This window comes from Castor canadensis, chromosome 18, assembly GCF_047511655.1.
Source record: "Castor canadensis chromosome 18, mCasCan1.hap1v2, whole genome shotgun sequence".
NCBI classification, from domain to species: domain Eukaryota; kingdom Metazoa; phylum Chordata; class Mammalia; order Rodentia; family Castoridae; genus Castor; species Castor canadensis.
Genome location: NC_133403.1, coordinates 30,217,776 through 30,231,115, shown reverse-complemented (window position 1 = coordinate 30,231,115; position 13,340 = coordinate 30,217,776). Strand labels below are relative to the sequence as shown.

The 13,340-nt window shown below is 37.4% G+C and overlaps 1 protein-coding gene and 1 pseudogene across 10 annotated transcripts in view; one reads left to right on the top strand and one right to left on the bottom strand.

Moving 5' to 3' along the window:
- LOC109676735 (doublecortin domain-containing protein 1-like) overlaps positions 1-13,340 on the top strand; it is a 1,027,711-nt pseudogene that overhangs the window by 751,944 nt on the left and 262,427 nt on the right.
- The window catches only part of LOC109677192 (dnaJ homolog subfamily C member 24-like), a 929,921-nt gene that overhangs the window by 797,360 nt on the left and 119,221 nt on the right, over positions 1-13,340 (bottom strand). For 3 of the 10 annotated variants that reach the window (XM_074060651.1, XM_074060653.1, XM_074060654.1), the window contains 5 exons: positions 7,993-8,063; positions 5,489-5,559; positions 5,104-5,376; positions 2,476-4,233; positions 977-1,668 (listed from right to left, as the gene is read on the bottom strand). The exons of 2 other annotated variants lie outside the window; for them this stretch is intronic. The gene's annotated coding sequence lies outside the window, so the exon portion shown is untranslated. Of the gene's footprint in view, positions 1-976; positions 1,669-2,475; positions 4,234-5,103; positions 5,377-5,488; positions 5,560-7,992; positions 8,064-13,340 lie in introns of those variants that run through there. 5 more of the 10 variants (XM_074060652.1, XM_074060648.1, XM_074060646.1 and 2 more) reach the window with 5 other exon arrangements.

Sequence of the window (13,340 nt, the reverse complement as noted above, 5' to 3'; positions counted from 1 at the left end):
CAGGCCTGAGGGAGGACCTGGGGTAGGGCTGTACTGACAACTTCGAGTGCTCTTCTCTCCAGCACTCGCTCTTCAGAGCAGCATCAGTTTTTCAGTGAAGATGTCCATTAAGTCATTACAACACCTCAGCCTAGTGAGTGACTGAGTGGGGATATCTGCGGAAGGGGTTATTATGTCAGCTGAGGACATAAAAGACTCTTCCTCAGGTTTCTGTCCACTGATCACCAACTGACTGGATGCAGGTAGTCTTGACCTTGTTTCTCCCTGAGGAGAAGGTGGCATTTTTCCACAATCTTCTCAGGGTCCAGAATACAGTCTCAGAGGAGTCCAGGGTGGGTCTTGGAGCATGTGAGTGACTCCTGGATCCTCAAGTGTTCCATTGCTTTGGTAATCATTTGACTTGAGAATTTGATAAGAGAGAAATCAAGTCCACATCAAGACAGTTGTTCCTGTCCCTTTTCAAATGATGGGTGGTCTCATCATTGAAAAGATAATTAATGCAGAATTTAAATATGAGAAACCAGACAGTGCTTTACATTTTGTTAGTGATTGATGTCATGAAGATTGGTGACAGAATTACTTTACTTTGTACATCCATTAAAATATATCTTTTATTTCTGGAAACGTAAAGATACTGCTACATGCTAAAAATTAGTTCTTAAAAGAGATTTAGAACAAATTGGTAAACATTATACACTACACTTCACTTGGAGTAGGCATCATTACAGAGGCAGAAATTAGAACATGTCGTCAGGGACTGGGAAAGGAGAGATGGAGAGCTGTTGTTCAGTGGATAGTTTTGTTTGGGATGATATTCTGGAAATGGAGCATATGGTCATTGCCACACAAAATAAAGAATGAAATTAATGGTGTAAATTTATAAAAATCTAAAACAGTAAATTTATGCTAGGAATCTCTTAGCATAAAAATAAAATGTGATATTTAGGTATTTATGATCATGAGACTATATAACAGAATTGTCAAAATAAAGGATCACACAGTGTCAAAAAATAAGTGATGCTGTAATTTAGGGTAATGAGCTATGCTTGTAACCACAACTTCTCAGGAGGTTGAGGTTGGAGGTTTGTTTGAGCCCAGGAGTACTTCAGGGCCAGGTGGGAAACCTAGCATGACCAAAACCTAAAAAAGTCAACATACTGATAATAGTAGTAACTATAATAATAATAAGTTCCAATAAAAACAAAGGGATGGAAAAGAATGGGTAAGCAAGTGTCATTCAAGATGAAGCTGCTGTGAGTATACCAATATCAAAGTAAGAGTTCCTTTGTCTGAGCCTGGCTTAATTCACTTATCATGATGTCCTCCAATTGTACCCATTACCTTCAAGCCACATGAATCCTTGAGCATATCCCCAGGAAAACACTGGTCTCTATGAACCAAACACATGGGGAAACTCTGACATAAGTATGTCTGGCAAATGCTATAACTTTAGATGTAGTGTTCAATAAAAATGACGGAGGTATAGAAAAGAGACAGGATATTATTTAATATAAAAACATAAACATATCTACTATATTGAAAAGAAAATAAACACTTATAAATAAACTATATCAAAAATTAAAAATGAGAACTATTTACAAGGGGGGGGGGGCAATTATGAGGCAGCTCTGAGCCCAGGACTGCAGCTGGCCATTGTACCAGACAAATCTGCAACAGAGACACAAATACAGTGTCAGTATGGAAACAAAGAGAGTAGTGAATAAAGGTTGTAGGAAAGGTTCTGATCTTACAGAAGACCCCATAACCCTGGACAGTGTTCTTTTGCCCTGATCTCCACAGAGAACAGGTTAATAGTTCACTCAAGTCTGTGGGCTGTTGTCTAGTAGAGTTCTGACTTTGAGCATGAAATGTCTATAAACATCCCGCGTGAGCCTGGATTTATCTGAGATCTTCAGTATCTGGTCCACTGAGTACTAATTGAGGAGAAAAAAGTGTGATGTAGGATCAAGGGATACTGTTGCCAAAACCCGCTTACATGAGCCCTAAGGAGGTCAGGTTATCTGATGGCAAAGGGTAAAACCATAGCTCTAAATCTCTAATGCTCTTCACTAAACCACCCATTTGAGACATACATGATAAACACAGACACTTAACCAGGGCATTTCTTCTAGGAAATAATTATTTCACTACAACCAATAAATCTACCCATTGCATTGCAATTAAAGAAAATCAATACAAATAGATGTGGCTTTCATACAGAGCTAATGCACACAGGGGGACTTGAGTCCAATCTCCATCATGGAAGAAAGAGAAAGTAAGCCAAAGCAAGGTAAGAAACACTCAGTAGATCTACAATGATAGTTTGCAGACAGTGAAGAAGGTCAGACCTCAAGTATCTACGTGAGTCATGGAAATGCAGAAAAACTCATAAAACGCATGAAATCAGGAAGAGGAAAGAAATACAAAGAAGGAGAGAAATAGAGTAAAACCAGAGAGAATTAAGGAGTAAATTACATTCATATTTTTGGTCCTTTTCTCTTACTCCTTGACATCACTGGAGGAGGCTTCTGCATGCACCAGAGCAGTGACCATGATGCAGCGGCCTTGAAAAAAAGAAACAGCTACATGAAAATCTAGATTTGTCTTGCTTCTAGTAACATACAGCCCAACCTGGAACTCCATTACTGCTCATTTCTCTGGTCCTACATAACTGCATGAGTTTCCTCACTGGTGCAATGAAGAAAGGATCTAAGGTGTCCATGGCTCTTCTCTAGCAGAGGTTACCCATTATTCCAAGTGGGTAGGGTTCCTGTCAGTTACATTTCATCCAAGAGGCAACCCCTATCTCCATGAATTTCTCAGTTTGATATTTCATTTCCTCCCTTTCATTGTTCCTCCTACTACCTGTCACTTTTCCTCCTCTTGTTTTCTCCAATTTTCTTTTACTTCCTCACCTGTACCACTGATAATTTTCTCCAGAATGGGAACATTGATGCAAAGATCAAGGATATAATGTCACACTTCCTCATTACAGAATTACTCAATTAAACATTCAAACCAATCCCAAAGCAGATGCCATGGAACTAGAGTTCTTCCCTGTCCTTTGAGGGAGAATAAAAGTCCACCTACATACTGAGTAGTTTCATGGCCAGGGAAGAGAACAGGGACATGAGAGATATTGCATCTTCACAATTCCACAAGTGATCTGAAAGGATAATCACAAGGGTAGAAGAAAAAGTAGTCATCCATATTCTGTGCAAGTTAATCCTTTACAAGGTTGATTTACCATGAATTAGGAAGGGAGAACATGGCAAGGTTCAAACAGTGTCATGAAAGGAGTGAGACTGGAGGCACCTCACAGTTCTGATGATAGGGAAGAGTAGGGAGGCAGTAATCTCTGGCTTGATCACTGCGACTGAAAGGAATAGGCCTCTTTCAACTTGTTACCATAAGAGACCCTTATTACACTGCTTATCAAGGTGAACAGTTCATTCAAAATGTGAGCAAATAGGTGTGCAGCCCCAATTCATACATCCACATTGTCTCTCACAGCTAGTGTGGGCCTGAAGTCCAAGTGGACACAGATCTATGTGGGAAGTATATTCAGAATATTCCTACTCTGAGGAGGGTAGAACTGGATGAGGTGTGCAGTGGTATTGAGGGATGATATTTCACCACTCTTTTCCACAAGACTTACACATGTACACGAATTCCATAGGAATATTCTATAAGTTGCTGGTGGTGTCCTTCCAACCAGGACAAGATAGTGAAGGAAGAAGAGGAAGTGCAACTGTGAAGCCTTTAAGTGAGAGGAGTGTGTTTGCTTTTTCCTACACTGTGTAAGTGGTCATAAAACCTCTGCTTCCACGTTCATGCAGTACCAAAGAGTAGGGTCTTTTAATAGTTTCCTATCAATTCTAAATCTCTTGTAAACAATTCCCAACACATGTCAACAACCACCAAGAATTCTATGACGTTTGGCAGAGGCAGAATGAGGAAAAGCAGGGCTTCTCAAGAAGCCCTGTTTTAAACTATCCAAACAAATGGAACAATAGGCTCAATGCCAGTAAAGATACCACACTTATTTCTATATGACTAAAGCTGGCAAACAACACAAGCTTATGTTTATTTTATAATCTTTCCTTATTTCTCTAGAGTATCATGTGTACATGGCTCCTCACAGGGAAACATACCTTTAGAACCTACCTCAAGTGGATCACCTACCTGCAGAATCTTCCTCATCACTGCTGGAATCATAATATATATTCCAACCTTTGGAGACAAAAACAATAGGAAGAAATTTGTTAGAGAATTTCATACATTCATTCTACATTAGTTGAGTTTATGGTGAGTATGACGCACAATAAGCACTTGGTTTAACTCCATAGCTTCACGTGCTGGAGGCCTGATCTAGCATATGTTGAGATACTCTGAAAACTTTCAGATATGGAGCATAGCGGAACATAATTAGAACAATGTGGCATCACTCTAGGATGAGATTATGTAGTTTGCTTAGGGTCTTGATTGTTGAAATGTATGTTTTCTAAGTGCATATCAGATCTCTGAATTCCCCTGGAATAGATTGGTATGAGCACATAGACATCATCCTCAAACTAAGCGTATGCTGATGCTATGCTCTTAATTGGTAGATCTGTGAGTTAATACACCTGCTGACATGAAATGTGCATAGAGGACCATGGTTTAGAACCTTCAATGTTATATGGTTATATAAACTTTATCATGAAACACAGATTTCTGCAGTGAATATCAAAATGAATAGCAATGATCTAGAGTCCATAGGTAAACAGAATTGACTTGCACCGTGATCTGATGTCTCTCTTATACATCCTTCCTGGACATACACAAGAGCCAGGCACTGTCTCAGATGTTTGGGATGCTAATTCACTCTGGCCAACATCCAAGACATGTTGGATACAAGCACATCCAGACCTACAATACATTGATTCATACTTGGTTCTATTATCCACCAAGACCCCAACCACACCATGGTTGCTCTTAACGAACATTATTCTTTAACTGTTATACAAATTTCTAGGATTACACCTAATCCTCATCCATAGCCTGGTACCTGAATCAGGCTGTCTGTCAACACCAAATTAAAGATATATCCACCCTACTCACCATCCTGATTCGCCACACTCTGGTGATGGATATCACAGTCACTTCCATTTTCTTTTACAATTGTCTGTATCTATAATAGCATCAAGAAATGACTGTTAATATGTGGCCACCCTGATTCATGCCTACATGTCTATCTTATAGCAGTTACAATGTTTTTCTCCAAGGACGAAACTGTTTTGCTGAGAGTGAAGTAGGTACTGCAGCCAGTTTTTAGTCTGAAATCATATCTCAGTTGGATAACACATCTCCATTGAATATCCCAAACCATGGAACCTGTGGAGGTCACAAAAAATACACACGGAAACACTTTCACATTCTAATACATTTAAAAGAGTTAACAACCAAAAAATAATGCTTTGATTTGCAGAAAGGCAAGTCTGCTTACCAAGGTATTTGATGCTTCCTCTTCATGTGTCTTGTGATGAGGAAGAATATTTGGCAGTATGTTGGCAGGAACTAGGAATGTGAAGAATGGCTGTCACTATGCAAGTGGTGTTGCATGTGTATTTTAAGGAGCAATAAGTGACACAGACATGGGGTAGGTACATAAAGCACAACAAAAGAGAAAGAAAGAAAAAGAAAGGAGAGCTTCTGGATTCTCAATGAAAAGAAATAATCATTACATGTTAGTCCATCTGCAAACAGATAAACAGTAAGTTTCAGGCTGTGCTTAATGTCCAAGTCCACACTTCTTCCTTCTAATTCAAAATCAGAGCAGAATTTACACTACCTTCTTAACAACATTCAATTTCTGTTCTTTCCAAGAGCTACACTGTTTAATCTATATATGGTCTTTCTGAAGAAGTCAACAGAAAACAAGATATTCTGTCTATTTATTTGCTAATATCATTTTAAATGACCTTTGCTTTCCAAGATCTCCATAGATTGCTCTACATATGTCTTTCTAAGGAATTTCATTGTGTAAAATCAACATTGGTATGAGAACAGGATCAATAAAACACAAGATAGTCTGTTCTATTTATTCACTAATACCATTTAAATGATCATTTATAAATAAAAATTAGGAAACAATTTATTGTTATGTTTGCAAATAACTGCTACTAATCCTGTGATTATGTTCCTACTTGTCTTTCTTTTCTAAACAGAATTTGTGTGTCCATGGTGGCAACAACTGCACAGCTCACCTTAGCCCAAATTTGTGTGAATTTTTACCATGGGGATCAGTGACATCCAACACTCTCCCTTACACCTCATCTGGAAATGGCCAGCAAAGTTGATGGATCCCAGGCTAAAAACCAAACTGTAATTTGAGGTTCCTGTCACTCTATTGTGGGTATGTGGTAATGAATTTAATTATTTCTAAGAATTCTGATGGTAATGTTAAATGCAACAAAGTACTCAGTGATATTTCTCTGGGAGCAAGGTCTGACAAAGGACAACAACATAGGCAAATGTTCACCTACGGTGCTCTACATTGGGTCTTGGAGGTATAATTTGTGCACTGACCACAACCTTATACACTATGTGAGTTTCACAACAATAATTAGGAATATCATCTGATTAGTGGACCTTTTGTCATCCTGAACTTCGTGACCACATTGGACACCCCAAAATCTAGGCAGCACTTGGGAATCCTGTAAGCTTAATATTCTAGGGCATAAGGATATGAACTGGAAGTCCCTGATTTGAAACTAGGGATCCCTGGGCTGAATGACAATGTCAGATCTGTACTCAAAACATCAACATTGTGCCCCATGCCTGACTTGATCTTTCTGTCTTTTACTTCAGCATGAAGAGCCTGGGCATTTGTCTCTGCATCTTCCTCTTGCAAAGAGCTGGGATATTAATCTAACCTTGTAGTTCAGCTATGGATGAACTGAAGGAACTGGTTTATGTGGTATGTAACATGGGGGTGGAAATTTTTTTGAATATTTACAGCTCTCTTTCACAGTCTATATGTGATATGTTTTGTACACAAGTTGAATTGTAATTTGTAAACTCACTGAAAATCACTTCCCAATCTTCATGAACACAAATGTACACCATCAAATTGACATAGGTTTTTCCATGAACAGAAGATGTTTATAAATCTTTTCTCCTTCACCAAACCCTTTCCAAACCCACCAATCCTCCTTTCTAGCAGAATCCTAAATGAGATATCTTTAAACTAAAGCAGTCCATAATGCTAATCTCTCTCAGCCACTAAATAATTGCTAGGGCTATGGGAGATTTTGGAATATTTACAGTTCTTGTGGCCTGTGGAGTCCTCCTATAAGGTAAGGGAAGATATATGAGAACCAGGCCATGTCCAGTCCAGATTGCAAAGTCATATAGATCACTATGATTAGATCAGAACACTTGATGTGAGTTCACTGGCTCCTGCCAGTGATTTTTAACTTCTTAATGTTGGGGAAGTCAGGGGACAACATTTGAAGACACCCAGGACAAAGATAGGAGATCCTCTTAGAATACAACAAAAGGCAAATTTATTTTGGATTTATTTGTGTACTAAATATGATTCTGTGAGTTAAAATATCAGTACTGAAAAAAAGATTCAAAAAAGGAAAAAAGAAAAAAGGAAATATTTCATGGGAATCACTGCAATGTGCATTTGGAAAAGGCATAAACTTTTTCTCAAATGTATTTCAAATTAATATTATACAGGACATATCAAGGTATTATTACTCTGGAAAAGGTGAGTGAGGAAAACATTTACTCCCCTGTACTTGGAAATTGAGACAGTTATGCATGAGTGCCAGATTGAAACAGACATTTGTTGTAGTTAGATATTTGCTTTGACATTCCCCCACAAAGAAAATTTTAGAAACCATCTATAATGCACATAGAAACAGTTGGGTTTCTAAAGCTGATTGAAAAACGAAGACAAATAAACATATTTGTGTCATAGATGAAGATGGGCGACCTTACCTGCAGGACATTTTCCACATCTTCCTCACCACACACACATGGAACCACCTCCATAATCACCTTATGTGACTCTAGAAGGAAACACAATGCTGTCAGCACGTTGGTTTTGATGCCAAAAACCCAAAGAAGCATTATTGTGTGAACAGGGGGCTCCAGTGCAAGGAGATTGCAGTTGCACACACACACACACACACACACACAAACACACACACAAAGCACACACATCTGGCTGAGGCAGAACTACACTGCTTTGAGGTTGGTCCCCTAAGTTACACATTATGCTGAAGTCTGAACAACATTTCCACAATTTTTGCATCATGTGGAGATGGGGAATTGCAGATATCATCAGGTATGGAGAGTTCAAAGAGTTTCAGGGTGTGCCCCCTTATCCAGTATGACACCTGTTCTTTTATGAAGCAAAGTGACAGATCTAGCTGAGAAAATGCCATTTGCAGCTGGAAAGAATTGGTGCAGTACTACTGTCACAATCCAGGAAAGTCAAGAAATGCTAAAGCACACACACACAAAAAGCACATGGTCCAAAGGACAAGATTTCATTGAAATTTTTCAATGTTTTGAAAAAAGATTTCAATGAAAAATAACAATGAATATAAGCCTGTGAGAACTGTCACATGAATTCAAGGCAGTACTGAAACATAAATGTATACCACTACATGCAATATAACAGAAAAATAAAGTTCAATAAGATGCTAGTCAAATAGGAGCAGTGTAATGTAACTAAAAACAGCAAGGAGAAAAAGGGCAGTTATTGCAGGAACCAATGTGTTGGAAAGTGGTAAAATCTGAAGAAAAAAAAAACAGAAACACATAATGAATTCTCTGAAAAGAAAAACATTACCGGGATTTAGCCTACCTACCTATAAAGGAAATGTATTGGACAAGATGGACCAATGCCATCAATTAAACAGGAATTATGATTACTGATTCAATGGACATTTAATTGAGGGTAACCAAATACTTTCACAAATCTTCTGCACACAAAATTATAACCTGAGGGAAATGGACAAATTCTCCAATACAGATGCTGTAAAACTACACTGAGCTGACAAGCTAAGGAGAAATAGGAAGCACAACTTGTATGTGTACAGATACATTAAGTTAGTCAAACTAAAGAAAAACAGCATACATGGTGACTCTAAATGATTGAAACTCTTGCACAGAAAAACTATGGAGTGAGTGATATTTCACAGGTTGCCATAGGTCCTAAGAATTGGAGAGAGGGAATAGTGGATGAAGCTAAGTAAATGTTTACAGCATGGAAACTATTTTACGTTGGTTATTAATCATTTTAGGCACACTCCATATAACTGGTAGCAAAAAGTATAATTTAATGATAATTTAGGCTATAGTTAATAATGACAGGTATTAGGTTTTCATAAGTAAACAACTCAAGACCTACTAAAAGAAAATGCAAGAACTTACTGACTCCATCAAAAGCCCAAACCTGAGAATCATGGGCATTGAAGAAGGAGAAGAGGTGCAAGCAAAAGGAATGCACAATATATTCAACAAAATAATAATAGAAAAATTCCCAAAGCTAGAGAAATCTATGCCCATACAGGTGCAGGAAGCCTCCAGAACACCAAACAGACCTAACCAAAATAGAACTACCCCATGGCATATTTTCATTAAAACAACAAGTACAGAGACTAGAGAAAGAATATTGAAGGCTGTAAGAGAGAAAAAACAAATAACATACAAAGGTAAACCCATCAGAATCACAGAAGACTTCTCAACAGAAACATTAAAAGCAAGACGAGCTTGGGATGCGGTCCTCCGGGCACTGAATGAAAATAACTTCAACCCTAGGATACTCTACCCAGAAAAATTATCTATCAAAATAGATGGAGCAATAAAAGTCTTCCATGATAAGCAGAAACAAAAACAAAATATGACCACAAAGCCACCACCACAAAAGTTTCTTCAAGGGATTCTGCATGCAGGAAATGAAATCCAGCATAACCATGAAAGGGCAGGAAGTACCAAACTACAGGAAAAGAAAAAGCAAGAATGTAGAGAATAACATCGATTTAGGTACACACAATCAAAACTTCAAACAACTAAGACAACTAAATGACAGGAATCACCACCTACCTGTCAATACTAACACTTAATGTTAATGGACTTAATTCCTCCATCAAAAGGCACCATTTGACAAACTGGATTAAAAAGGAAGATCCAACAATTTATTGCTTACAGGAGACCCATCTCTCCAATAGAAATAAGTATAGGCTTAGGATGAAAGGCTGGAAGAAAATTTACAAAGCCAATGGCCACCCAAAACAGGCAGGAGTAGCAATACTTATCTCTGACAAAGTAGACTTCAAACCTACATTGATGAAACAAAATAAAGAGGGACATTCCATACTAATAAAAGGGGAAATAGACCAAAAGGAAATAACAATTATCAACCTATATGTACCCCATGTCAATGCACCCAATTTCATCAAATATACCGTGAAGGACCTAAAAGCATATATTAACACCAACACAGTGGTTGTGGGTGACATTAACACCCTACTATCATCAATAGATAGGCCATCCAAACAACAAATCAATAAATAAATCCAAGATCTAAAACATACCATAGATCAAATGGATCTAGTTGATGTCTACAGAACATTTCATCCAAATTCTACAAGACATACATTCTTCTTAGATATGATCTTCTCCAAAATAGATCATATCCTAGGGCAGAAAGCAAGCCTCAACGAATATAAGAAAATCGATATACCATGCATTGTATCAGATCACAATGCAATAAAACTAGAACTCAAAAACAAAAAATAAAGACAAAAAAATGCAAACAGCTGGAATCTCAATAACTCAATGCTTAATGAACAATGGGTCATTGATGAGATAAAAGAGGAAATTGAAAGGTTCCTGGAAGTCAATGAAAATGAAAACACAACCTACCAGAACCTATGCAACACAGCAAAAGCAGTCCTGAGAGGAGAGTTAATGGCCATGAGTTCATATATTAAAAAGACTGAAAGATCTCAAATCAGTGACCTAATAATACATCTCAAACTCCTAGAAAAACAAGAACAATCAAATCCCAAAACAAATAGAAGGAGAGAAATAATAAAAATAAGAGCCGAAATCAATGAAACAGAAACCAAAAATACCATACAAAGAATTAATGAAACAAAAAGTTGGTTCTTTGAAAAAATAAACAGGATCAATAGACCCCTCAGAAACCTGACTAAAATGAGGAGAGAAAAAACCCAAATTAGTAGAATCAGGAATTCAAAAGGGGAGATAACAACAAACACCATGGAAGTCCAGGAAATCATCAGAGACTACTTTGAAAACCTATATTCAAATAAATTTGAAAATCTTAAAGAAATGGACAGATTTCTAGATACATATAATCATCCAAAACTGAACCAAGAGGAAATTAAACACCCGAATAGATCTATAACACAAAATGAAATTGAAGCAGCAATCAAGAGTCTTCCCAAAAAGAAAAGACCAGGACCTGATGGATTCTCTGCTGAATTCTATCAGACCTTTAAAGAAGAACTGATACCAACCCTACTTAAACTTTTCCATCAAATAGAAAGGGAAGGAAAACTGCCTAACACGTTTTATGAAGCCAGTATTACACTTATCCTAGAACCAGGCAAAGACAACTCCAAAAAGGAGAACTACAGGCCAATCTCCTTAATGAACATTGATGCAAAAATCCTCAATAACATAATGGCAAACTGAATTCAATGACACATCAAAAAGATCATTCACCACAACCAAGTAGGCTTCATCCAGGAATGCAGGGGTGGTTCAATGTATGAGAATCAATAAACGTAATAAACCACATTAACAGAAGCAAAGAAAAAAACCACTTGATCATCTCAATAGATGCAGAAAAAGCCTTTGATAAGATCCAACATCATTTCATGATAAAAACTCTAAGAAAACCAGGAATAGATGGAAAGTACCTCAACATTATAAAAGCTATATATGAAAAACCTACAGCCAGCATTATACTTAACGGAGAAAAAATGAAAACCATTCCTTCTAAAATCAGGAACTAGACAAGGATGCCCACTATCTCCACTCCTATTCAACATAGTACTGGAATTCCTAGCCAGAGCAATTAGGCAAGAAGAAGGAATAAAAGGAATACAAACAGGTAAAGAAATTGTCAAAATATCCCTATTTGCAGATGATATGATCCTATACCTTAAAGACCAAAATAACCTCTACTCAAAAGCTCCTAAACACCATCAATAGCTATAGCAAGGTAGCAAGATATAAAATCAACATAGAAAAATCCTTAGCATTTCTATACACTAATAATGAACAAACTGAGAAAGAATATAGGAAAACAATTCCATTAACAATAGCCTCAAAAAAATCAAATACCTAGGTGCAAACTTAACAAAGGATGTGAATGACCTCTACAAGGAAAACTATAAACTTCTGAAGAAAGATACTGAGGAAGACTATAGAAAGTGGAGAGATCTCCCATGCTCATGGATTCGTAGAATCAACACAGTAAAAATGTCTATACTCCCAAAAGTAATCTACATGTTTAATGCAATTCCCATCAAAATCCCAAAGACATTCATCAAAGAGATTGAAAAATCTACCATTAAATTTCTACGGAAACACAAGAAGCCACGAATAGCCAAGGCAACACTCGGTAAAATGGAGAACACTGGAAGTATCACAATACCTGACTTCAAGCTATATTACAAAGCAAGAGCAATAAAAACAGCATGCTACTGGCACAAAAACAGACATGAAGACCTGTGGAACAGAATACAGGACGCGGATATGAAGCCTCACAACTATAACCAACTTATCTTTGACAAAGGCACTAAAAATATACTATGGAGAAAAGATAGCCTCTTCAACAAAAACTGCTGGAAAAACTAGTTAGCAGTCTGCAAAAAAACTGAAACTAGATCCATGTTTATCACCCTATACCAACATTAACTCAAAATGGATCAAGTACTTTAATATCAGACCCCAAACTCTAATGTTGGTACAGGAAAGAGTAGAAAATACTTTGGAACTAATAGGTATAGGCAAAGACTTTCTCAATGAACCCGAGCAGCTCAGCAACTAAGAGATAGCATAGATCAATGGGACTTTTAAAAGTAAAAAGCTTCTGCTCCACAAAAGAAATGGTCTCTAAACTGAAGAGACCACCTTCGGAGTGGAAGAAAATATTTGCCAGCTACACATCAGACAAAGGACTGATACCCAGAATATATGGGGGACTCAAAACACTAAATTCTCCCAAAACTAATGAACCAATAAAGAAATGGGCAAGTGAATAAACAGAACTTTCTCAAAAGAAGAAATTCAAATGGTCA